The 27,279-nt window shown below is 37.6% G+C and overlaps 1 long non-coding RNA gene across 1 annotated transcript in view; it reads left to right on the top strand.

Annotated features, from left to right (window-relative positions):
* Positions 1-24,250, top strand: part of LOC107033465 (uncharacterized) — a 282,054-nt gene extending 257,804 nt beyond the window's left edge. The window contains exons 11-15 of the long non-coding RNA XR_012063609.1: positions 4,569-4,700; positions 13,965-14,016; positions 14,453-14,660; positions 22,407-22,611; positions 24,132-24,250. This is a non-coding gene — a long non-coding RNA (uncharacterized lncRNA). The remainder of the gene's footprint in view (positions 1-4,568; positions 4,701-13,964; positions 14,017-14,452; positions 14,661-22,406; positions 22,612-24,131) is intronic.
* The last annotated feature ends 3,029 nt before the right edge of the window (positions 24,251-27,279 follow it).

The raw sequence follows: 27,279 nt of genomic DNA, 5'->3' as shown, positions 1-27,279 counted from the left end.
CTATGCATTAATGTCTTTCCCTCCAATCCCTGGCAACTACTCATCTTTTTAAGGTCTTCATAATTTTGCCTTTCCTAGAACATCTTATGGCTGAAATCATACTTCTTTCATTTAGTATTATTCAAGTTTCCTTGCCTTTGCATAGCTTCATTAACTCATTTATTTCTAGTGCCGAATAATACTACATTTGCTGGTTGTATCACAGTTTATCCATTCACCTACCAAAGGACTTCCTGGCTTCTACGTTTTGGTAGTTACAAACCAAGATGTTATAAACATCCATGTGCAGGGGATGTAAGTTTTGAACTCCTATGGGTAAATACCAAGCAATGTTATTGCTGGATCCTATGACAAGAATGTGTTTAGTTTTGTAAGAAGATGGCGAGCTGCCTTCCAAAATGTCTGTACCATTTTGCATCCCCACCAGAAATGAATGAGCGTTCCTGCTGCTCCACATCCTCATCAGCCTTCAGTGTTGTCAGTGTTCTGGATCCGGGCTGATTTAATGGGTGTGTAGTGGCATCGCATTGTTTCAGTTTGCATTTCCTTGATGACATATGAAGCGAAGCATCTTTTCATATGCTTATTTGCCATCTGTGTGTCTTCTTTTGTGAGGTGTCTGTTGAAGCCTTTGGCCCATTTTGTAGGCAGGTTATTTGTTTTCTTGTTGAGTTTTACTGGTTTTTTAAAAAATATTTTAGATAATAATTCTTTATCAATTATGTCTTTTGCAAGTATTTTCCCCACTCTATGGCTTATCTTTTCATTCTTTTGACAAAAATCTCATGCAGCATGGAAAATTTGGATTTTAACCAAGTCCAATTCATCAATTATTTCCTTTATAAATTGTTTTTGGTGTTGTATCTAAAAGTCATTACCAAATACAGTATCATCTAGATTTTCTCCTATGTTATCTACTAGAATTTTATAATTTTGTATTTTACACTTAAGTCTGTGATTCACTTTAAGGGTTCTTTTGGGATGGGTGTAAAGTCTGTGTCTAGATTTATGTTTTTGCGTGTGAATGTCTAGTTTTTCCAGCACCATTTGTTGAAAAGACTGTCTTGGCTCCATTGTATTTCCTTTGCCCCTTCGTCAAGTAACAGCTGACTGTATGTACGGGTCTGTTTCTGGGCTCTCCGTTCTGTCCTCTGGGTCTGTCTGTCTTCCTTTGTCAGTACCGCACCACCTTGACTACTGCGGCTTTATTGTAACTCCAAAGTTGGGTAGTGTCAGTCTTCCAACTTTGTTTTTCTCCTCCAATATTGTATTGACTATTTTGGGCCTTTTGCCTTTCTATATAAGTTTTAGAATCAGTTTGTCAATGTCCACAAAATAAGCTGCATGGATTTTGACTGGGATTGTGCTGAACCTATAGATCAGATTGAGAAGACCTGACATCTTGACACTATTTAATCTTGCTACCCATAAACATGGAATATCTTTTTATTTAGTTAGTTCTTTGATTTCTTTCATCAGAATTTTGTACTTTTCCTCATATAGGTCTTGTATGTATTTTGTCATATGTATACCTAGGTATTCAATTTTTTTTTATTCTAATGTATATTGTACTTTTAATTTCAAATTCTATTTTTTTCATTACTGTTTTATAAGAAAATATTGAACTTTGGTATATTAATCTTGAATCCTCTCATCTTGCTATAATTGTTTTGGCCTACATGTTGTAAATGTCTCATGTATAAATATAATCAAATTATTTAGGATATTTAAACATTCAGATGTTATATGTAAACCTGTGCTTACTTAACATAGTCACCTATTCTGCATGTGACAAATCATGTCAAAATTTCATTTCCATTTATCTTGACTAATCAAGATTTGAAGATTTTTTGGTTTTTTTTTTCTATTTTCCTACATACATATATGTATATTTATATAGATATAGATAGATATTTATGTACATAAATAATTATTTGTTTAATTAAGTATAATTTTTTAATACTTCTTTCTAGGAATCCTCTTCCTTTTAGGTAAAGCACTGAAAGAATCACATATTCGAATATGGCTTAAGAAAAGTAAAAATCTTTCTTAATTTAAAGAAAACATTTCAAATTAAAGGAGAAGAGGTTTATTTGGTTTATTCACTTTCATTTATGTCTTTGTAAACTTACCTCTTCTCAAATATAGTTTTGTATATGTAGGGTATAACCTTATTTTTTTACTTCTTTAAAGATCCCTCAAGGTTATTGTTGAAAGATACTCTGCCTTTCTAAAAAGGAGTAAAACTATCTTCTGGGTGTAGATTTCATTCATTGCTCTCAGAATAGGGAATAGAAATTCTCTATTGTTGATAACATTCCAGATTGACTGCTGTTCAGGTTAAAGCCTGAACAGTCATTACGATTTCCCCAGGAATACTTAATTACTCTTGATATCCAAGTCAGAAAGTCTGGTTAGAACATGTAGTTCTTCTCAAATTGTAATTTGGCCTACACTGTTGGCATTCATGAGGGCCATGCCATTTCCTACAGAATAGCACACAGTAAATATGTGTGCCTTCACATGCACACTTAGAGATTTTTATTATTCATGTCTCTATTTTAATTATTATTTTTGGTTTTCAACTTCCCTTTTGAAGGTCTTTCAAGATAGTATTTGTCCTGCAGCTCAGAGGTCAGCAAACATTTTCTTTAAAGGGCCGGATGTTAAATATTTTAGACTTTGTGGACCAGCTGGTCTCTGCTGTGAGCACTCAGCGATGTCTTTGTAGTGCTGGTTGTGCAAAAGCAGTCACAGACTAAGAAAAAAAAATGGTCATGATTGTGTTTCAATAAAACTTTATTTACAAAAAAGGTAGTGGATCAGATTTGGCTCACATGCCTTCATTTGCTGACTTCTGCTTCTGGCTCAATGCTATTCATAGTTATTACTATTCTAGAAGGAGATAAACAGCTTCTATTGGAATGTAAATCTACACAGTGCTTTCTCACTGAGGAAGTCTTGTTATGAAGATAAGGAAGTTGAACTGACTATTGCTGAGTGACTGTAGTTGGCATATATTCTGTTGCAAGCTCCTTATCTCACGATGGACTGGGCTCGGTTTTTCAGTCCAGCACTGGAACAGGAGGACACTAGGGGTGGCGCTGCTCAAGCCTATTCTCCTATATTTCAGTCCCTGGAAACTTTGGGATCTATAATGAGATTAAATCTATTTTTTCCAACATACAGAATATTTTTTCTGCTACTTATTTTGTTGTTTTTGCTGGGAATACAGCTCAAATAAAAGGCAAAAAATCAAAAACAAAAAACAGGAGTTATGTTAAAGACCACCTACTTCTCCAGCAGCTGTGATAGTCATCTCAGCACTTATGGATACCCTCACCTCACTCCCTTTATGTCTTGATTCAAGGAATACTCATGTTGTTTTGTCTTTAAGGACAGCAGATGTGCAATCCTTAACATTCATAGTAGATTGTTGCGAAAAGACATATTTAGGGGGTGATAATTAATTTTAACTTTTTATGTCAGAAAGGACAATTAGAGAAAACTTATATACATTTACCAATTCATTTGTTTATTCATAGCAAAAACATAGAGTTAAAAATGTTATGATCTGTTGCCTTGATAAGTACGCATGAAAGTGTTTCCCTTCATAGTATAGATAATTTAGGGGAGTGTTGAGGAATGGGTGTATAATATTTGCATGACTTTGCCAGCCAACACCTACAATTTTAGACTGTTTTTATATATGTATTTCTAGCATGTCCAGTCTTCAACCAATGTAAGACATGCAATTTTAAGTGTGTGAAATTAGGAGATCGTATTCTTACCTCCTCTGTCCTTATCTCTGTGATAGAGCTTCCCACTTCTCAGAATCTGAACTATGGGGTGTTTTCCTGTACTGTATAATCTTTTTCTAATTGGCCATTCAGTTTTGAAGTTATGTCTCCAATTTTTTTAATCTATCAAATGACAGGTTAAAATTAACTAAATAGCTTGCATATCAAATCTATGATCATTTTACATTTTTTGTTTTTCTGGTCGTAGCTAGAGGATACTTTGTGGGATGTTGTGGCATTTCACTACTGCAAACAAATAATACATACTGTATTTCTATTCACATTTTAAAATAACTCCTCAATATTCAAAATGCATAGGATTTCTTCTGTGAATAGTATAGCACCCTTTTCTTCTTCCACAAATCACTTGGAATAGGTTGCCAGTCTTGGATAAAGTTTGGGTTGGTAGAACCATATATTCATTCCTTTATTAAAGCATTTATTGGTCCATTATTCAGTGTTCAGAATTTCTGTTTAAAACACCTGAAGATAACCATTCAGCTTGATAGAACTTCATAAATGTGCTTTATAATTTAGATTTAGGTTTTCACGGCTTTTATCAATTTAGTCACATACAAGCAGGGCTGTTTGATCATAGTCTATTTCCTGGCTTCAACGTTTCAAGCCTCTCCAAGGCAGAAATGAAAGATTATGAATGTGCTACATTTCTATAGCTCTTTCATTTCTACCCCAACCCTAGCTTACTTTCATGTCTGCAATAAAAATTTTGATCCAGGTCGGATTTATGTGAACATTACTTTTTTTCAGATTGACCTACCCTGTGACTGAGTTTTGCAATGAAACCTTATCAGGTTGTTATCCACCATGGCAACTGGGCACCTTAACATTAGATGGAGGAAACAGAATATGCTACCAAAGGATGTGCTGACTGGATAAAAAGTAGGTTTTACCTTGTTTCATTTTTTTTTCTTTTTTGAGCCTAGAAGCCACTTTTAAAAGTTTGCAAGTCTTTAAAGCATTAGCTCCAGATATTTTAAATGTGCTCAGGTTAGAAAGTGCAGTGAAAAACATAAAACATTGTGTGAAGGAGATTTTGCTGTACTATTACATTAAAGAAAGTAGATGGAGGTTCAGGAACATACTGGAAAGAAACCAAAAAAGCCACGTTTTCTTGTTTTAACTTTCCTACCCACTGGTTGATGATGGTAAGTCATGATCTTCCTTAAGTCCCAATATGTCTACCGACTCCAGATCATAATTTGTAATTAGTTAGCATTACCACTCTGCACTGACGTAATTTTGACCAAAGTCAAAGAAACAGTGTTTTATTTAGTTCGTCCAAAATAGAGAAATGTGCAATGTCTATAAGACAGTCTGGAATTCAGAAAGCTCACAGCCTTCCCATGGCTATCTTGAGAGGTGATATGCATAGTGATTAAAATATCTCCGTTGCTTGGGTTCAAATTTAACTCAACCAGTTATATGGAACAGTTTCTGGAATACAGTAGGCACATAGTAAATGTGTTGTCTTCTTATTTTATCTATATAATCATTAGCATTATTATTGTTTTTTTGGAGTCTATTTTGGTGTGAACCCTGGAGTCCAGGGTTCTAGACTGAAAACCATTGAACCAAACTCATAAATTCAGTACAGCTGAATTTTAATTTAGAATAATAATTAAAATTCAGCAAATAAGGATGTGTAAAATGATGTTCTTATTTTTATTAGAAAAGTTATAAACCATTAGGCATTGTGTACATATGGTCTAAATAGTTAATTCAAAATAGTTTGCCTCTTTGTATTTTGATTTTCTACACTGAATTGACAAAGATCAGTCCATGTATGAACCTTATTTGCTGACAAATACACAGAAGACTTTTCAGTCTAAGGATGTCCACAGGTTGAAAAATAAATTGTTCTTTTGGGATTGGCATTACTTTATCCAGAAATCACTTTTATTTTTAATTTCCAGAAGTGTTTTCTTTTTTATTTTTCATTTCCTTTTTTTTTCTGTACTGATAAAAGTTAAGTTTTCTGTTCTACACCCTGAGGATGCCACACTTGGCTCATATATTCAAGTGTATCAAAGAGTAGAAAGTTTTGAGTTATTTATAGTCATACATACTATATAAAAGACTTGTGGTAGAAAAAACGTGTATAAAAGAGCCCATAGTCTAATATATACCATATTATGATGGATAAAAATATGCTAAATGTATTCCAAATTGTAGACTTCACTGTTGATATGCTTCCACAAAATCCCATTTAGTAACACACACTTCTGATTTATTAGTTTGTATGGGAAGGTTGGTTTCGCCTGGGCAGCTCTGCCTTAAAAGTAGAACAGCTTCTACCTAGTAAAGCATCTTAACCTAAATGTTGCTTGAAAAATTTTGTGTTCTATAAAAGACACAAAATAATGTTAATTTAAACAGGTGCTGGTCTGATTTTATTACATTTAGTTCTGAGTTACATAACATGTATTATCTAAGATCCACTTGGCACCATATAATAATATATTATTGGTACAAAAAATGTTTTGTATGAGAACAGCATCACCGTGCTTTTTATCTGTATGTATAGATTTGCCCTAGAGCCACACTGTCACTTCTATTTATTAAAATACATTGCCTTAAGAAACACTATCATAATATGATTCAGATCCTGTAGAAATCTCTGGATTTTAAAGTTTTATATTCTGGTATTTTCTTCTAGTAATAAAACAGTCCCAGTTCCTCATAAGGACTAACATACTTGCAGAACCTCATAGGAATTCTAATTTTTAAATTGGAAAAATTTGTGATACTGGGAAATATTATAACTATTTTCATTCATTTTTACTTTAAAAGAAATGGCCTGAAAGAGGTTTAAACTTTCTTTTTTAAGGTCTTTTACTTTTTCTCCTTTTCCAAGTTCATATTTTTTCAGCTCTTTTACATCATTGTCAAGAAAAAATACCAAACATAAACATGAAAAATAAACTACTTAATAGTTACCAAATGAAATATACTTCATTTTAATAGGAAATAATTAAAGTCTCTAGTATATGTCCATACAATTTGGTCTATAATGGTAGATTCATATGGGAAACCGAGAATGTTTCTTTATTCTTCTATAATAACATCTTTTATTCACTTATAGTTAGTTTTAATTAAAGTTGAAATATTATTCATATCATAAGGCAAATAGCTAATTTGTATACATTACTTTGGGTCTTCTGTATTAAATTTCATTTTATGTAAACTTTGGACTCATATTTGTTGGGTTTTGATCATTGATTATGATACTTTGTTTATAAAATGGTCAATCATTTTATGTCATATTTAGCAATATATCTGTGTATGACTTTTCTGATAGTCAGATCACGTCTGATAGACTTGTATAGAAACTCTTTCATAAGAATTCAACAAATCTAATTCTCACAATTTGATTTTTGTAATTAAATATTTCACTCAGTCTTTTTGTACGTGTCCTGGGTAAGATCACAGAGATCGCTAATAGTCCATGTTTGTTTTTAAACAATAGTTGAAAATATGTGATGACATAGGAATTTATCAACCTATTCACAATATGATTAACAAGAATTATATTAATGATTATTTGGCATCTAGCAAAACAGTTAAGTACTTCTTTAGTTTAATATCTCAGGAAGATAAGGTAGTAAAAGTGTGACTGGTGTACTTTAAAGGTGATGTAGTGATACTGTCACAGTAATCATCTGGAATAAAAGCTCTATTTTGTCTTTTAATATTGGATTATATGTTTTTAATATTCAGTATCTTTACTCGTCACCATTCAAACATCAGTGAGGGTCTTTTTTATGTCCAGTGCATCAAGCATACAATAGTCAGAAATACACCTGCTATTGTTAAGAGTCAGGTGCTTTAAAGAGAAAAGCATTCAATGAAATTTATTATCTTATTAAAAAATATCAACAACCCAATAGGATGTGGGGCTGTTGGGTGACTCAGCACATGGGGCTTATACCAGTGAGAGAGAGCTGGTGATGGGTAGAGACAACACAAAGACTGGACTGTCCGATCAGGCTCACTCACGTGGGAAATCGTACCCGTTCAAGGAGACATATAATCATGAGGCACAGGTAGAACAGGGAGAGATCCAGGACCTTCCGTGCAGGTACTCAGATTACTTCTTGCCAGTAAGGCTGTGCTCCGGCTCAGGTCACTACATGGGCCTCTGCGTGATGTTTGTGTCTACATAAATGATACAAAAGAGGACCATTTTGCTATGATACTGTCATCTTATTTCCAGATGGTTGTGTAGCTTATGTGACATTTTCCAGGAAGCCATGTGCTATAAATCTGTAGATTCCAGGTTTGCTTCGTGCGAACAATCATTGACAAATCAAGTGTATTCTGCTAAAATGTTTTCCTGGATGAAGGCTCTCTTGGGAGAGAGCACCACTGGTGTGTGTATCAGGAGAACTATCATCCACATGTTTGCAAGACTTGGCTGGGTTAGCTTCTTATTTGCAGGGTATCTTCCCCATTTCCCTCCTCCTGCAACAAGGGAGAGTGCACATTGCAGGCATCCTGCTTAATGATTCTCTTCCCAGGAGCCATTCTTGAAGAAGATGGGTTCAACCGCAGGGCAGGAAAGAGATTGCAGGAAAGTGCGTTTAGTTTAATGGTTGCTGGGTTGATGAAAATAATGATCTGGAGAAGCAACTCTGTATTTGTATGTCTTGGGATTTATGGTAGGAAAAATGGAAATTATGAAAGTTTATATATTTGTTTTCCTGGAAATTCACTGATATGAGATTGAAAAAATCAGAATGAAAATAAGACGACTTGGTTTTTATTCTCGGGTCTGTCACTAACTAGTTCTTTGAACCTGGGCTCTCATTTTCTTCCTTGAATCTGTGTTTCTCTTTGGCAAAATGAAGACAATGAAAACATGGTGTCAAAAGGTCTCTAATTTCACTTAGAATGATGATTTTAAGTGAAGTAAGCCAGAAACAGAGAGAAAAATATCATATGTGGAACCTAAAAAAAAAAAAAAAAGGACGTTAATGAACTCATCTACAAAACAGGAACATATTTGCGGACATAGTAAACAATCTTATGGTTACCAGGGGAAAGGGGGTGGGAGGGAATAAATTTGGGAGTTTGAGATTTGCAAATGTTCACCACTATATATAAAAATAGATAAAAACAAATTTCTTCTGTGTAGCACAGGGAACTATATTCAATATCTTTAATAACCTTTAATGAAAAACAATATGAGAACAAATATACATATGCATGACTGGGACTTTATGCTGTACACCAGAAACTGACACATTGTAACTGACTATACTTCAATTAATAGAAAATCTCTAATTTCCTTGTTGTTCTAACATAGTCTGAAAGTAAATTGCTCTATCATTTTTTCTGAACTTCTGACTTTCCCAACACTTGGCATAACTGTCTGATGGTTTTTATCTTTCATAACTATGTTTTTGACATGACATTCTTGTGGCAATGTGCATGGACATAAGATCCATTTGGAAAAATATACGGAAATGGACATTATTTTAATAGCAAAAACAAAAAGAATGTTTCATCACTGGAGCTGGAACTCCCAGGTTCAGTGAGAAGCTTGAGGTTTCCTGTACACCATTAGAAATGCGTTAGGAATCCAGTGACAAATTGTGCTTTTTCTTACTTGCGCAGGACTTTTCTTGAAGTCAGCGGCAACTGACTTTATGAAAGGCGGTTAGAATATCACCTTGCAACAGGTGTCATTGATATCTGTAGCTCACGTTCTTATTCAATAAACCTCCAAGGAGTGCTTGTCAAATTCAGTTGCACATCTGAGAATCCAGTTGTAATGAGTTGCTTTCACATTGTGGGCTGAAGTGAGCAGCAGGGGAGGGGCTGACAACCGCAGGGTGAATTTACTGGCTTAGAGCCACTAATTACAGAGGCTGAGATGAAAAAATCTGAAGCTCTTAAGAAGATTGGAAGGAACATTTTCATCTAACGAAGCAGTGGAATTTTAAATTAAACACAATTGGGGGATGATTGTATACTAGTTTAAAGTCATCCCAGCCGTTGCACTGTTATAGACTTTCAAATGGTCTTTTTGTGCAAGAATAATAGTTAAACCTGGTTTTATTATTCTTTTCTTCAGAAATCTTGAGATGAAAGAAGGAGTTTTCATTATGATAATAACTGAGGTAAAACTGGAATTAGAAATGAGAATAAAGTTAACATTCTAGAAGAAGGAACAGACCTATATCCACAATGGCCTGGACTAGATCTGTATTTGCTATGGAGAGCAGATAAAGCCTCTATTCAAAATTATTTCTTGAATTGGATCAGTGTGGCCAGTCCACAAGAAGTTTTTAAGCCAGTATAACAAAATCAAAACAGACAAATTGGTCATCTAGATGGTATCAGTCTGAGAGGTTTAAAGGAATCCAAAGAGAAAACTGGAATTTTACAAGATAAAATGTACCATTTATATTTAAAAAGCTTAATGACGTATCAAATTTGTTGTGAAAGCAAAAATTTGAATCCATCAGTTTGGCTAAGAATTCATTTATTCGGTATTTTTTTCTTCCTAGATTAAGGATAAACTTCAATTCATTATCTAGGTTACCATAAATTTTGAATTAACAGAGCCTATATTGCAAAAGGTTTTACAAGTCTTTATGAAGCTGAGTAAATACGTACAATTTTTTCTCCACATATCGACAATTAAAATGTGTGTCTTTCTAGGAAACCTGCAGATTTATAACAAAAGCATAGCCTGGAGAGTAAAATTAAAATTAGTATCTCTCCAAGGTGACTACGCACTTGTGAAGAATGACCAGGCTGTTCACTGTGAGCGGTGCTTACGATCCAAGGAGTGATTTAGTGTTGTGCAGTTGCTTTGTCTTTCCCTCTGGTTTTACCAAATGAATTATTGAGCAACAACTTCGTTTATGTCATTAAGATTAAATCTCCATCAAAATTGTCCTGGAGGAATTCTTAAAGGTCTGGGAAAATGTTTTGGTATTAACAACGATACCAATTTTTCATTAAAAAAATGTTGCTTTTCCTGACATCATAATTTGTGTTTATTTATGGAGAGATGTGTATGTATGTGGTGTGTGTGTGTGTGTGTCTGTTTGCAGGGCAGAATGAAAAATAAAACTTAAGAGTGGGTAGATAGGTATTTCGTTAGAAATATCCCATTTCTTTTGGTATATACAAGCACGCAAAATTTTGGTGTGTCTGAAGATGGAAGACTGACTTGTTAGATACAGTCATAGGTGGCACATTTTTCTGTCGATATGCGGTTCACACTTTGAAATGCTAAAGGACATAGTAGTATTATAATCTCTTGAGAGTGACATAGGTATTAGAATGAGAGATACGATGAGTTGGGCTACTATCATTCTACTTTAATTTCCAACATTAATTTTAAATAATGTTTAATATATGTTGAATGCTGAAAGTAATCATGCTTGAAAGACAACCACTTTCTTTAACTGAATGAAAAATTCTTTAAATCCTGTAGTACTTTACAGTTTTCAAAAGTTTCACTTACATGATTTCATATAATCCCATAATAACCCTTTTTTAAAATCACCTACGCCTATATTGCCCCTCCTTCCTTCCCTCTCCCCACTGGTAACCACTAGTTCTCTATATCCGTGAGTCTTTTTCTGTTGTATTCACTCTTTTGTTGTATTTATTAGATTCCACGTGTAAGTGGTGTCATACAGTATTTGTCTTTCTCTGTCTGATCTATTTCACTTAGCATAATGCCCTCCAAGTCCATCCATGTTACTGCAAAAGGCAAAATTTGGTCTTTTTTAATGGCTGGGAAGCATTCCATTGTGTTTGTGTGTGTGTGTGTGTGTGTGTGTGTGTATATACCAGATCTTTGTATCCATTCATGTGTTGATGGACACTTAGGTTGCTTCCACACCTTGGCAATTGTAAACAATGCTGCTATGAACATTGGGTGCAGATATCTTTTCAAAGTAGCGGTCTTGTTTTTTTCAGAAGTATAACTCAGGAAAGGAAATGCTGGAGCTTATAGTTCTATTTTTAGTTTCTGAGAAATCGCCATGCTGTTTTCCACAGTGGCTGCACCAACTGACGTTCCCGCCAGCTGTGTGCAAGAGTTCCCTTTTGTCCACGTCCTGGTCAGCGTTTGTTGTGTGTGTTCTCTTTGAGGACGGCCATTCTGGCCAGTGTGTGGCGATACCTCGTTGTGGTTTCGATTCGCATTTCTCTGATCATTAGTGGCGCTGAGCATCTTGTTCTGTGTGTTGTTGGCCATCTGGGAGAGACAACTACTTTTGATCATGGAGGTTCTGTGCCTACACGCTGTGACAAAGTCTTGCATTAATTTACTGCTAGTGAGAATTCATTTTCTTCCAAACGCAGATTTGCTGCTGTTGTTGTTCTGATTCTTTAGCTTAAGGAAAGAGAGAGAATTTTAAAAATATTATTCCAAATTTCAGTTTGGAAGATTTTTGGCATTATAAGAAAAACCTCTTGATCTTAATATTCTTGCAGTTCATGGCCACACAGCGCAGCGCTCTGCTTGGTCAGTCACCTCAGTACTAGCACCTAATCTTCTCGAGAACAACAGTGTCTCAAAATGTTAAATTATTTAACAAGCCTCACCGTTTTATCTAATGATCTCACTTTATTCTTAGAATGCATTCTAGGGAAATGTGAAGTAAAGGAAACGTGTGGGAATTCAGCACACTAAGGGATAATAGGGAGCAGAATCTAGTCCTTGAATCTTTATTGACATAAAGTCCCATTAACCGAGTTTTCTATACGTCATTAATTGATTACTATTCTCAGCAATGAATTCTGCTTGGAAAGAGATGGTAATTCATATATTACTGTTCTATTGCCATACCTTCCTTTTGTGTGTCTCCTTTGTGATGACCTTTTATGTGGTTATCATAATTTAATATGTATAAGAATTGTATGAGATGATTATTAAAAATCAAATGGAAACCCTCAGTGCAGGTGTGTTTGTGTTGGGTAAATACTGTGGGAATTTTCTCTTGGGAAGACTCTGTTCAGAGTCATATTTGATAGCCTTATAAAACAGACCAAAGCTCATTTGATGTATAAATTATTAGACAATTGATAGAGTTTGAAATAGTAGAAGTTGTAGAAGTCATAGCAATAATTATTAAGATAACATATTTATATTCATAGTTTTATAGACACATTTATATGCATCATTTCACAGGTATGACTAATTTCATGATAATTTAGTCTGTGTTTATTGATGATTCAGGTGCTCAGTTGGAGATGAAATCCAAAAGACTAGAGAGCTGCACTGAAAACTACCACGAGGTTAACTTCCATTCTTAGCTCTGAATTTTCTTGCCTACTTTAATTTTCTCATTCATATTTTTAGTTCTCCAACATTAAGAATTTCTTGAGAGATTACATAGTCTAGGAATTGACTACACAATGTTGAGAATAATATTTCTATGAAACAAAGAAAGCAAATAAATGTAGACTACTTTTTGAAGTCAAAATAACAGTGACATATGAAAGTTTTAACACAATGTTGTAATTATTTCTTGGGAAGGCACCATAACATTTCAGTGAAAAAGGCACTGTGAAAAATAACAGCTTCCATCAGGATTTTGAGTTAAAAATGTGACAATAGGACAAAAGCATCTTAGCAGTTTCACTCTGGGGGAGATAATGCCTCGTGATGATGTCAACATCCCAATTTAGAGTTTAACTGCCTTGTACTTCCAGTTATGTGAACAAGTCTGATAAAGGATGGGGGTTGCATGTAGTTTTTCCTTGATATGATGTCGTATTTTAAACTAATTGTTTTTTACTGGGCTTCTCTTTTCTTGTTTGGACAAAAAGAACCAAATGAATGGAGTTCAAGGTGGTATAAGAGCAGGTCTTGGTTTAAACCAGAAATTCTGAGCTCATAATCTGAACGTTTGTCTTACTTGCAGGTGACACAGTGAAACCAAAATCCAAAGCTTGTTCGGTCTCTTGGTTCTTTAAGACTGTTTTGGAATTGGTATAATTGGGGGGTTACTTTTTGCTCCTGAGTATGGAGAAAAAAGCAAATAAACTCACCCTTGTCTTGTGAAGCCAAACAGGAAAGCCTGGTTTTAATACTGAATTCCTGTTTTTACAGTTGTTGTGCATCAAATAACTATGGCTTGGGAATAATTCTTTTCATTATTCAAACCCCTTTAGGACACTGTGATGCTGAGAGCTGGCTTTGAAGTTAAGAAAACTTTGGATACAGGTAAGATGTCTGAGAAAACCTGAAAGTGTTAAGTCAGACTAGAACTGGCAGATCAAGGTGAAGTAATAATGGGGAATATTCATTTTGTTGTGAAAGGTGCCAAGATGGTCATGTCAGGACAGCTGATAGGCACTCGGGTTTGTATTCACGCTGTTCAGTCACATGAGGGATCAGGAGAAATTCTCAGGGGCTCTGCCACATTTCTCTCCCGTTATTTTTCTTATTTTAGAACTTTGATTTTGCTTTCAAAAATGCATGAGATGCCTACCTCAGGGCAAACTATCTCACCCCATGTGTCTTATCTGGAAATAGTTGCAGTCTGCAGCTTCTGTAGATAAAGAGATCAACTTGTTTTATATAATATGATATTATTTGGGAAATAACCTTGATTTTTAGATTCAGGACCCAAGGTTTCAAATATTTGCTCTTTCCCTAGGAGTGCCCCATGGATTTAATAGCCACCTATTCCTGGAGCCACCATGCATCTGGGTCCCCTGCTCTCCCTGTCTCTCCCACCCTCTTCCCCATCTTCGTCCTGAAATGTCCTTCCCGCTGCACACCGTGCCGGACTTGAAGGGGACGGACAGCGAACCTTCCTGTTAACAGGGAGATTCGTACACGTCATAGAGCAGTGGTAAAGGCAGGTGAGCACCTACATTAGGCTTTCTTCTTATATAATCAGAAGGATTAAAAATTCAAAAGAGGAACCTTTGGAGAGCAAAACAAAACAGGACCAGTAGACCCTTGTCTGAAATGTTTTGCATCTGGAATAAATGTTTGCAACTTCGTTCTCCTCTCGGGCATCTCCTGTCACAGGGGCAAGTATTCCATAGGAATGTTTTGCTTGAAGAAGCCAGTACAGTTGTTAATTTACTTAGTCTCATTTCATAAAAACTTAAAGGGGCTTGCAAGAAATTACCACAACAAATGTGAAGCCAGGTAGGTAGAGTCTACCACATATGAACTGTTCTCAATTGAGATTGTGGCTCTTTCTGTGTATTTTTTGCTTAATGGAAGTATTTGGTAACACTAAAAAGCCCAACTGGTAACTACTAAACACTTCTAAATTCCTAGAGCTCACTGTAAACTCTGAGTAGCTGTTCTGTTGCTGCCCGATTGGAGGGCGAGATCCACGGTCTGGATGCCAGGATCGATGCTACCATGCATACACTATGAGAGCATGAGAAACGTATTACTCACGTGGAGAGGAGCTCTGGGAACGCAGGGCGGGCAGTCAGGTTGGTGTGAAAATGGCTTGAGAGGTGGGAGAGGCAGATGGCTTTGGTTGTCTTGTGGAGAGGGCGTGGGTGAGGTGAGGGTTCCCAATGTGTGATATGAACTTGGCCCTGATGTTACTGGAAGGAGAGCATGGGGCTTGCTAACTGGGGGCCCAGATGAGGGACTAGAGGAAAAGTGAGAGACATAGGGCTTAAAAGCCGTCAGCGGTCGATCATCAAACTCGGAGTCTAACTCGGTATTGCCAGAGCAGTGAAAATTACACTAGTCCCTTGATGATTATGTCCCCTTTCTTTACCTGCACTGTCATCTGTGTGTTGCTGTCACCTCACTCTGCTTCCTTATTATTTTCATGGAACTGATCCCTGTCGGACGTAGGAGTGTCTTTGTTTATTGTTGCCTCTTCCAGCTGCAGTTGTAGCCCCTGGGAGCTAAGGTGACATCTGTTTGGCTTACTGCTGAATCCTCAGCACCCAGACAGTGCAGGAAGCATAATAGGCACGCAGTAATTTAAGAAATAAACAGATGTCCGTTAGCATTACTAGACCATATGCTCCATGAAGGTAAGACCGTGGCTGTTTCTGCCATGACTGATTCTGATTCAGAGGGATGCTTTGTGCTTCAGGAAATACTGCTGGAAAGAATTCATTCTTTCAGTTATTTTAAAAAAGCACTTTCGCAAGGTTCTCATAGCTTTTACTTTCAAGGGAGAGACTAAATATGTCTTTTATGAAATCTTGGCTCATTTAAGTCCTGAAATTGAGAAAATTTTATTGCTTGTTGATTTGTTTAAAAGCTTGGGCAGAGTAGCAACTTCCCCAAAGTAAGAGTTGGCAAAAAGATGCTGAAATTTTAAACAATTTAGAGGTGACACAGACATGGCTACTCTTTTGTTCACAGAAAACAATAAGAAATATCTTAATTTCTGGAACACTAAGTGAATTTTTGACTTGGAATCAACTATATAAATTGAGGACAGCACAATTAACGTCAGGGAAAAAATCTAGTGTTAGCCTTCAGATGAAATTTGTTATCTGTGTTTGTTAATAAACCAAAATATCCCCTCCAACATAAGTGAATAAATACATAGATGAATAGACACATAGATTAATAAGTAAATAAATAAAATATACAAATTAGATGTCAGTCTGCTTTCTAGACTAACCCACGTGAGAACACAAAAGTTATTGTCTTGAAACTAAACAGTACTTTTTGATTTATTGTATGTTCTGAGTCTTAGGCTGGCTGTTTTCTGTACTTCTGAAACATTCAGTTCACTCTAATGTAGTCAGTGTTATTAGGAAGGCATTTGATATTCTGCAGCTGTGCAGTTATATGGCTGCCAGACCCACAGTTGACTGCAGCGTTGTCACAGAAACCAGGAATCCTCTGAAAAGAAATCATTCTGGATGGATCTCTCCAGCCCACAGAGAAACCAGTTAATCTCATTAGACAAGGGGTTAAAATCTGTTTGCTAGGAAGGCTCTTTGCGCTGTCACCTGCAGGAGAGTTTTAGTGGTTTTAAGTAGCATCTAAGCCCAATAGCATTCCATTTAATAAAGTTAGAAATTTCCATGTGGTATGACCATCGTCTCAAGGTGAAAGAAGAGACTTCATTCTTGAAAGACAAGAATGGATGTTTTATTTCATCTAGTTCACTTACTATTTAGTTATTCAGAAGCACTTAGATGTCATAATAAATTCTAGCTTTTTCTCATCACATGAAAAATTCCTTGAAACATCTTTCTTCTCCTGTCACTTAGGACTTCCAAATGATAGTATTTGTCAGGAAAATTCCAAATGAAAAACTGCATTGTAGAATCTCGAATATCTTTAACTGAAAAATTTGACACAGAAAATACTCTTTCAATGAAATTTTTTTGCATGTATTAAATGAGGTGAACTTGTGATAACTGTATGCCATTTGATGAATTTACAGTCTAAAAAATTAAAAATAAGTTCTGCGAACATATGGTAAAGCAGAGACATTTTGGCTAGGAATAGTAGTCAGAAAAAAGAATCCACGATTCTTTAAAAGTCCACCCTTCCCACTCTTCTTAAAACAAATTCTCTTTTTAAAAACATTCTGTCTCAGCTGGTATAATTTTACATGCTAAACTGTCACACATTTTTTTCCTATACTAGGTGACTGATGTGCTGTTTAAGAGGGACGCTATGCCGCTTCAGTTACTTTTCAGTTAAGACCTTTTTAGCGTTCTCAGGAAGTAGAGATTCTCAGTTGGAGTCACTTGAGAAAAGTGGTGTCACCTCACAAGGAATAGCCAGGTGTCAACGCAGGATGCTGTGGGTACTTCTGGATAGGTACTGATGACGCTGCCAGAATCTTAACCTGGATTGATGTAGTTACGTATTCGTCGATTTGTTTACAATTCATTCATTCATCTATGATTCCACTTGCACAAGGCCAAGGAGAAACACGAATAAATTAATTTGGCAATGATTTATTGCTTCTTAGCTTGAAAAGAATATATTGGCTTTGAGAACTGAAGACAAGTGAGATTTAAAGCCCGTAGAAAAATACAGAGGGAGAGTCAGCCCTCATTTTATTTATGATCGGCTCACTAGATTACAAATTGAGAGATCTACCTCTACTTTGTCTTCTGTAAAATGGGGTTTAATTCCTCTTACATCTTTGAAGAGGTACCCTTTTGGAGATTTTATTTTTGAATGTATTTGAGATCTTAGTTTTAGTTAACTACATTATAATTAAGAACAATGTTGTTACCTAACCAATAATAAATCATTCTAATCTAGGTATAATATACACATATTTATATGCATATTTATATATGTTTTATGTATTTTTTGAGTTTAGCTCAATAAGTTGTAATTATTGTGATTTGTTCAATATTGCTACATGATGAAAAATGGGAAATTCTTTATCACATACACACATGTTTATATTTTATTGTGACCCTGTAGAATTAGTTTAGCAGATCATAATTGTAATTTAGATTCAATGTCTCTGTCTTCGTATCTGTCTTTAGAGCTAGAACATTTCCATCCACATCTTTCTCACCCCCACTTTTCTGTTCTCGTGCTGGCAGTTAAACCTCAGAAGCATCCACCCACTTCCAGGACTGTGTTCTGACCTCTTGTGTTAGTTTTCAGCATCCTTTGCTAAAACCCAAAGAGGTCACATTCTGTGTGAGTGATAGCCTTCCTCAAAACCCATAAGATGTAAGATAAATTCCCACAGGGTATTTATATTTTAACACTGCCTGGTTGGGTTTTACTGGGGGAAAAAATGTGGCAAAAATATGCTTCTATTATTTCGCCACAATGTCCTTTTTTTTTTTTTAATAAAAAAATAACACAAGCTCATATAACTTGTGCTAGGCAGCTCTACCTAACCTCTGGAATCTCTTGCTTTATAAGATTTCTTCACAACTGTGCAGACTGGCAGTGTATCAAACAATTTGCATTTAAACGTGATGATCAGGAAAAAGAGACTCTTTAAAATACAAAAGCTCAGATTAAGAATACATTGGACATGCAAATATGCTGATTTAGATGCAGAGGGCGAATTCTAACAGTGAGCGACTATAGAAATTAGGGCTAACGCTTTTCCTGAGTGCCCAAAAATGTAGAATTACAATTGAACACCTATAGAAATAAATGTGACATCCAAATGGTTACCAAATGAATATATTATGCTCTGTGATGTTTCACTGAATCCTAAATGAGTTCAGAATGATGACATACCAAGAGGTGCTGGAGTACTTCAGACACACTCAGTCAAATACGTGTGGTTAAATAAAAATCCGTGGAATGTTCCTTATATAAATGAGTTTTTCCTGTTTAGAAGGAAAGTAGAGCAATTTGGTTTTTTCTTATACAGACTCACCACAAGTAGGAGTTTACTTTCAGCAACTGGCTCTAGCTTTTAAAGAAACTCTCGTGGTTTCAAAGTTACTCTGCAATATTTTCAGATTCTGATGTGGTAAGGTACCATCTCGCCTTCACTGTGTCCTGTAGCATTTCTTAAGCTACATTTTCTGTATGTAATAGGAGAAGCAGCAGTGACCTGGATAAGTGGGCTAAAGGGCAGAATAAGTTTATGCTACCAAACAGCTTTCCAGCAAACTGGGGAGCTGGGATGTTCTAATTAGTTGAATATGCTGGTTAATGTTGTTTACCATATATACAAGAAATCTTTAATGTTCTACATTTGGATTACATTAAAAATGCACTTAGATTCCAAGTTCCTACTCTTTTTAATGGGTGTGAATCAATGATTAGGGAGCAAATTTCAAAGAGTGAAGAGTGGCCCCTCTGAGGATGATTTTCCCAGGGCAGAATCTGTCTTCTAACAGCTGTCTGGAGGAGCAGACGCCTCCGAGTGAGTTTCAGCTCCACCTGTGCTGCGACTAAAGCCCAAGACAGAGCTGAGTCCCTGGGGGAAGGTGGCGGGGGTGGGGGGGCAGAGCCTGGGCCGGGAGCTCCTTCCTGGGGCCCGGGGAGAGAGCAGGGAATGTTCCCCACGCCCTTCTCGTGTCTTCTCATACTGTCACCAAGGAATCGGATCCAGGAAAGTCACACAATATTGCACATTCTGAGTCTGCCAGTGACTTGCTCTGAGGCCTTGATGAGGTCACATAACCTCTCCAAGTTTCAGTTTTCAAGCTGTAAAGTGAGATTAAGTGTAGATTGTTGATTGATTGTAGGCTTAGCAAAAACACTTATACTATATGGCACAAAGACTGTGTGACCAGTCAGTGTAGTTGTTACTGTTATTTCTCTGGGTCTCCTTGAAGCGTGGCCCCTCCCATCCTTGGAACCCCCCCACCCCCGCCCCACGCTCCTCCACCACCCCATCTGATTCTCCCTACTTCATCCCTGGTGCATTAGCCCCTGGTGTGTTCATCCCTCCTACAGTCGAGCCCTTTGCCTCAGGGTTCACTCCAGCTGCGCTCTTGATCTTCAAATGAGTGCCTTCTTGTGTTCTTAGCTTAAGCATCTCCACCTCTGTTAGGCCTTCAAATCTAATTATAAAAATAACATGAGCAATTCTATCAAGTCGCCCTATTTTAATTTTCCCCTGGCAAGTATTGCCATTTCATGGTTTCCTGTTTGTTACATTGATCAGTTGACCGTTTTTGCCCCGGGAGAGTGGACGCCGTAGGTTGGCAGAGTTTGGTTCGCCTCCTCTTCTGCGCCTCCTCTGCCGACTCGGTGCTGGGACACGCTGGGTGTCAGTGAAGATCTGCTGGATGAATACGTTAGCTCTGCAGTTACATCTGTATTGCTTAAGTGTGGGGAAGTCTTCCTTCTCTGTGCAGGCCTTAAACTCTCCCCGTTTAGATTAGGGATTTCAGATCTCTTCAGGATATACTGAGGACGTTTTTCTTTCGGCTGGGAGCTGAATACTAATGACTTCTCCTTTCCCTCACCCTCCTCCTTATTTTCTTCTGTTCCTTCTTTTGTTCCTCCTCCTCGTCCTCCTTCTTCTGGCCCAGTTTACCTTAGTTTGTCCCGAGACTCAGAGTCAGTGTAGAAAGCAGTCATCTGGAGAGTCTGGTCGACAAGGAATAAATTAAGAACAGGAGGCTTGTGAATTCAGGTTTCTGTACAGGGCTCTCAGCAGAAGTGCCGAGCTAGGAACTGCCTCGTGTCCACTGAAAAGACAGCACCACTGAGTACAAAGCAGACAATGCTCTCCATCAGACCCCTGATGGCCTCTTTCTTTTTCAAAGACACATGGAAGCTGCCCAGAGAAACTAGTGGCGCCTCACTCACCAGGTCCCACACTTGCAGACTGGCAGTCCCCTGAACATGGCAGCAGAAATCCGCTGAGATCCTAAAACTGAAAGAGACTACAGCAGAGCTGTTTACTTGGAATGAATGTCTTGATTTAGTCTCTAAATTTGCAACTCATTGACTTCCAAGAACATCTGATTCAGATAATCATATGTGATTAATTCTTTGTATGGAACATAAATTAAGAAACATCCAATATTGACTAATGGGAAAAAGCAATTTCTTCCCCGCTCTTTCCCCTTTAGTAAAATTGAAGAGGTGCCATGTTGGTGGTCTGCCCTGAAGTCCGTCCTGCTCTCAGCCTCCATACAAGCCTCAAAGACTCTGCCCTCCTGATGAATGCTGTCCTGGTCCTCTTCTCCCAGTGTTCTTTCTCTCCTCTTGTATATAAATCCTGTTACCATTGAATGTACTCCTTCCACTGTGGAGGGTGGAGACATGACAGCTTCCAGAATTATGGAATAAGAATATATTAGCTACAACCTTCCTTTAGTAACCTCTCCCCCTATTTTTTTCATCTGGTGCTGACAGGTTAAATCCTTGAGAATCAGACATTCCATTATCTTCCAAAACCATTTTCTGGCACCTTGTATTATCTGCTCATTTTCCGTCTCCCGCCACCACAGCATAGAGAGGCCACATTTTGTGTGAGGAGCAGTATTCCTCAACTCTCACCTGTTAAAAAAAAAAAATTGCACCAGACAAGATGTGCAGAGAGAAGCTGATTTTTTCTGATACTATTTCCAGCAATATGGAAGCCAGCACAGACAGACCAAGTCTGGATATCAGCTCCCCCAAAACAAAGGGCAGGAGTTTTTAAGAGCTGGGGTGGGAGCATGTGTTTGCTAATTGACCTTCACCAAAGGAGAAGTAAACTTTCTCCTATCGTCATGACAAGAGGAAGTTTCACTACTTGGAGCAAAGTGTCCAGGGAGGTTAGACTCCTCCCTGCCCACTGAGCCTGGGAGAGAAGGGTGTTGTCTTCCATGATGTTTACATTCAAGGGCTCCTAGGTCCTTGCGAAAGATTTTTCTGGTTATAAAATGACAAGAGGCTTTGAAAAGAACATATACTTCTCAAATGAAAAAACATTTACCATCACAAGTTTTCTCGAGTGAATGCTCTAAGAAAAACAAGGTCAGGGGCCTCGAGTCTAAAGTTAAGTCAAGCTGCAGAGAATGTTAAGGCCCCATGGTCATCAAATGTGTTTAATTTCCCTTAGGACTAAACTCATGCCCTTTACAAGGACAAGTTCATCTTGTAACCACATGCCAACAATTTGCTTGTATTTTCTCTATTTTTCTTGCCTGGAATGTTATGATTTTGGCTAGTTTAAAGGTGTGCCTGGCTTAATGGTATATTTATTTTCTCAGCTTTACTTCCAACAGGTCACAGAGATGTTGGAGGAGGCTGTCAAAAAGACATGACCTCTACTGACCTGCCAGCTGGCCCCTGGCGTTGGAGGCTTCCCGACCCCCTCTCCTGTTCTTGGAACTTGTATCTACTTGCTTTCCCGCTCCCAGAAGCTGCTCCAAGGATACAGCCTTGAAATAGAAACATGGTGTTGAAGCTATTAGGGTGAGTACACAACTGAACTCTGTTAAGGTCTCTATATAAACTTTCAAGATTCTGGCAGGTGGGTACGGAGATCAGCTCATCTTACAGCTGCTCAAGACAAGCCTCATGCAAATTCCTTTGTTTATTAAACCTTCCACCTACCAATTTGGGGTGACCTGCCTCTTCCTTTGGTCTCTCCCTGCCCTCTGTGTACTGAGCGGTGGGAGGAGGGAGGGTGTCATTTCAGATTATATCCAGGCAGCTCCAAGGAGGTTCTGAGGCAACAAGAGTGCACGTTCTCAGATTAACAGGACAGTGAATCATGCTGGTTCTTTGCCTACCTTCACAGAAGGTTTTTTTTCATATTAAAAAATTCCATTCCATAGTTACTGATTTTAATCACTATCATTGCCACTTTATGAATGCTTGAATAATATTGCTGGAATTTTTTGAAGATTTATATTATTTTATGTTAAAATAGTAGCCAAGTGGTAACCCTAATCATCTGTAGAAGTTCCTACGTATATGAACAACAGCTTGGATCACACAATACTGTCAAAGTTTAGAGGTGGGTGTTTCTATGTATCTGCAAAAGCACTGCCTACAAGGGAGGCTAAGGCTTGAGCAGACGTTATAATCTCATCGCTCGTGTCCATGGGGGATTGGTTCCAATAGCTCCCACATATGCTGAGATTCTCAGATGCTCAAGTCCCATTGTTGACCCTCCATATCCATGGATTTCACATCCGTGGATTCAGCCAACCTTGGATGGAAATTTTGATCTATGGTTTGGTGAATCCATGGATGCCAAGCCCAAGAATACTGTGGGACAACTGTATGTTTATTTGAAAAAAACCTGCCCATAAGTGGACCAGGACAGTACAAACCCATGTTGGTCAAAAGTCTGCTGTAATTCATTAAGCTTGCCAACTTTGCCATTTTGCCATTATTAACTGAACTTTACAATCTTTTGAGGTTTCCATTATTTTAAAATTTCTCGTGAAATGGGTTAACACTATTAATCTATAGCAATGCACAGACCTGTACTTTCATTTTCAAAGAGCACAACTGTACTTTAGTTACAGATGGCTACAATCTTAGCCAGTTACATTTTCAAAAAGCAGAACATTTCTCTAAATGCTTAGGGTCAAGTACACTAATGCCTGACAGTGTGTACTCTCAATGGCTTGTGGCAATTATCTGAACCATATTTGCAAATATCAGCATGTGAATAATGCTCACATTTGGTCATTAGCTGAGGGTGTTATTGTCTTGGTTCACCTGCCAAATGTGCAATAAGGAAGGTCACCTTTAGACGGCTATTAAATATTTTCCTTAATGTTCCATTATTTCCAAGTCTGCGGCCACTGTTTTATGCCATGTGGTTATCTTAATGAAATTACTGACTTACAGTTATGAGGTGTCATGTGGCATGTCTAATATTTAATGAATGTCTGACATGACTTGAATGATTTCTGTTCTTGTTGAATTGACCAGTCAGGTCTCCTCAGTACAAGATGTTCTGTGTTGTTCTGTAATAGAAGTCACAGTAAAGAAGAGTGCCCTGGACTTGGTGAGACACGTATGAAGGAAGTGACCAGTGTCCTCTCTGCACAGTTTGGTGGTGAAATGGTAGTGCTCGGAGCCTGTGACCACTGTATGGGACAAAGGTTTGGTTTGGTTTGGCTTGGTTTGGTTTTCAATAAAGAGCACATTGCCTCACACTTTTAATTTCAATTAAAATGAAATTTTGGAATATAAAATTCCATAATTATGGAAATTGTGAAGCAAGTGTGGCTTACACATTTATGCGTGTTTGCTCACACTCAGCGTGAATGGGACTGAAGGAGGGTCCCCACTGGAGGGACCGTTGGTTTTTCTGGTCGGTCTGGGGAAGAGGGGGTGGAGGAGGTATGACTGTACCTTCTTTCCCTTTCTTTCTTCTGCACATCACCTCAGCTTTCTTTTTCCTGCATAATGTGGTGGTCACAGGACCAGGGCTGCAAATCCACCTGCCGAAGACAGAGACAATGAGTCCAAGCAAGGAGCTGTAACTGTGCCTTTAAATTCCAAAGAGCCTGCCAAGGAGGGTTGCGCCCTCGCCCATCTGGCAGAACTGGGATGACCGTGCGTGCAGCTGTACTGCCTGCTGGTCAGGGGGGCCCACTTGTTCGGCACCCACGTAACCTTACCCTGTGTGAATGGGGTGGACTGAGGGGTATACTTGCTAGACCAGCAGAGCGGCCAAGCCTAAAGTCCCTTCCAAAGGTGGAAAAGTTTGGACATAGTTGAAGAGAAGGAGGAACAGTGGTTGAGGGTAAAGGAATGAATACACAGATTATTTAATTAGGGAAATCCAATATTACATGAACACCTCAAGAGAGGCGCAGGGCAAGAGATGATATTGTTTCGTAGCTCAGTTATACTTGATTCCTTGAAGGGTGAAGCTGTATACTGCTGAGATCGCAGCTGCTCTTGGAAGCTCAGAGACAGTTAGAGGGAAGATGGCCTCATTCAGGGCCCATATAGAAATCAAAAGAACCAACATTGTAGCTACCAAACGCACATTCACATTCTAACCATGATTTGGCTGCAGCAAAATGACATTTCTGTCATGATAAATCAGTGTTGTTAATTTACATTTATTTTATTTGTATAGAATTTAAAATTTTGCTTTTGTCTGATTAGTGTTATGTGAATTATAAGAAATACTTTTCTTTTGTTACTCACTCAGCTAACATTAAAACAAAAACAATTAATTCGTGTTGGCTGTCTGCTAGCATATTCTTCCCTTTAAAAGAACCTCGTACCTGTTACGGGTCGAATTGTGTACCACCCAGATCTCATAGGTCGAAGTCCTAATCCTCAGCACCTCAGAATATGACCTGACTTAGCAATAGAATTGGGGCAGGTGTAATTAGCTAAGATAAGGTCATGATGGAGTGGAGTGGGCTCCTGATTCGGTATGACTGGTGTCCCTGTAAACGGGGACATTTGGACATAGGCTCACATACGGGAAGAATGCCATGTGAACATGAAGACGGCCACCAACAAACCAACAATAGGCACTCGGAGCAGATCCTTCCCTCCTGTCCCTCAGGTGGAACCACCCTGCCACATCTTGATTTCAGACTTCTAGCCTCCCAGACCGTGAGACAATATGTTCCTGTTGTTTAAGCCAGCCAGCTCATGGTACTCTGTTATGGCAGCCCTCGCAGCCCTGGACTGAAGTTCTGAAAAGTGTGTAGCTTTCTTCTCCTCTGTAGATTTGCTCAATGTTCTTGAAGCTCTCTACCATGATTAATTGCTTAGTAGAAAATTTTTATATGTATCTGTTTTTAAACCTCTTTTTCTCATTGTCCTATGCATTTACTCATAATGTTATTTATTTAATTAAACTAGAGCTTAAAGAGATCTGATTTAAAATAATTTCCATAATGTCCCTTCCTTTTCTGCCCTCTTTTCTCTTTTCACACGTTCACACAACTTTAGAGAATCAGAAACCTTAGGACCATCACAGAGAAAACTGCCAGGGTATAGTATGCATGAATGTGACACGTGACTAGATTGTGACGAAGCTTATATCAAAGAATGCGAGGTAGAATCCATTACATTCTTTATCAGCGTCATTGGTAAAGTACTTACATAATTGCCTTTCTCTTTTCTTTTCTTTTTATCCTTTCTACCTGTCTGGGCATTGATGCTTGTCTTTTTTCTATATTTCTCTCATTTACATATATTCTTCCTGTCCCAATTCACATACAATCTTTTTCGTGAAAGGTGGTAATTTTGAATGATGTTTTAGAAAATTTCTTGCCTATCATTTGTGTTCCTAGAACTAAAGAAAAATGAAAGGAAGTCAAGAAATTAGTAATACCACCGAAGAGGAAAAAAATGGCCTCCAGATTCCATCATTTCCTGTGCGTTGCCTTTGCTTGTTTCTATGGCAAATGAAAGCAGAATGGAAATTACTCACACTCCACCAGGAACCTGGATGCAAACCCACTTGCAGAAGGTTGGAATAGGAATATCATTAAGGATTCGTTTATTTTCAATGCAAATTGTGGAATCTGAGGAGGACTAGAGGGTCAGAGGGAAAGGGTGTGTTTTCAGTGCTGCCGAAAGCTGTCATGGTGACTGGGAGGCATAGCAACTCACTTATTTATAAAAATAAATCTGAAAAGAGAGTGGGTCAGGCGCAGGTTTGCAATTTTACTCCTGTCACTATTAGATGGATAATATATCCTGAAAAATCTTAGTTGTGAGGATCCTGAAAAAAAAAACTAGGAGAGGACTAGTAATAGAAATCCCTACCTTTGCAAAGGTGGGGACATAAAATATACTCGCCTTCAGATTATTTGAGATTTCTATAACTGACAGTTTTTGGAATATTTTCTAAATTAGAGGAAAGGAGTCTTTTTTGTGTGTGTGTGATTCAAAAAATAACTGTGTAGCGAGTTCTGAATTTTATTAAATTGTGCATTTTGAGTTTTATGATGATACTTTTGTGCTCACCTTTTCCCACAGGTATTCTTCTCCAGCATTAATCTTGTTTATCAGAAACTAAATAAATAGCAAAGACCAGGGAATATGTTAAAATTCAGAGAAGAAAATTAATTGAAAATCAATCTTAAAAAATACGGCAATATTCTGAAGGTAGATGTGCCCTCTCTTGGGTTGAGTGCATTA

The sequence above is a fragment of the Vicugna pacos genome, chromosome 23 (assembly GCF_048564905.1).
Source record: "Vicugna pacos chromosome 23, VicPac4, whole genome shotgun sequence".
Lineage (NCBI taxonomy): Eukaryota > Metazoa > Chordata > Mammalia > Artiodactyla > Camelidae > Vicugna > Vicugna pacos.
This window is presented reverse-complemented; position numbering and strand designations above follow the sequence as displayed.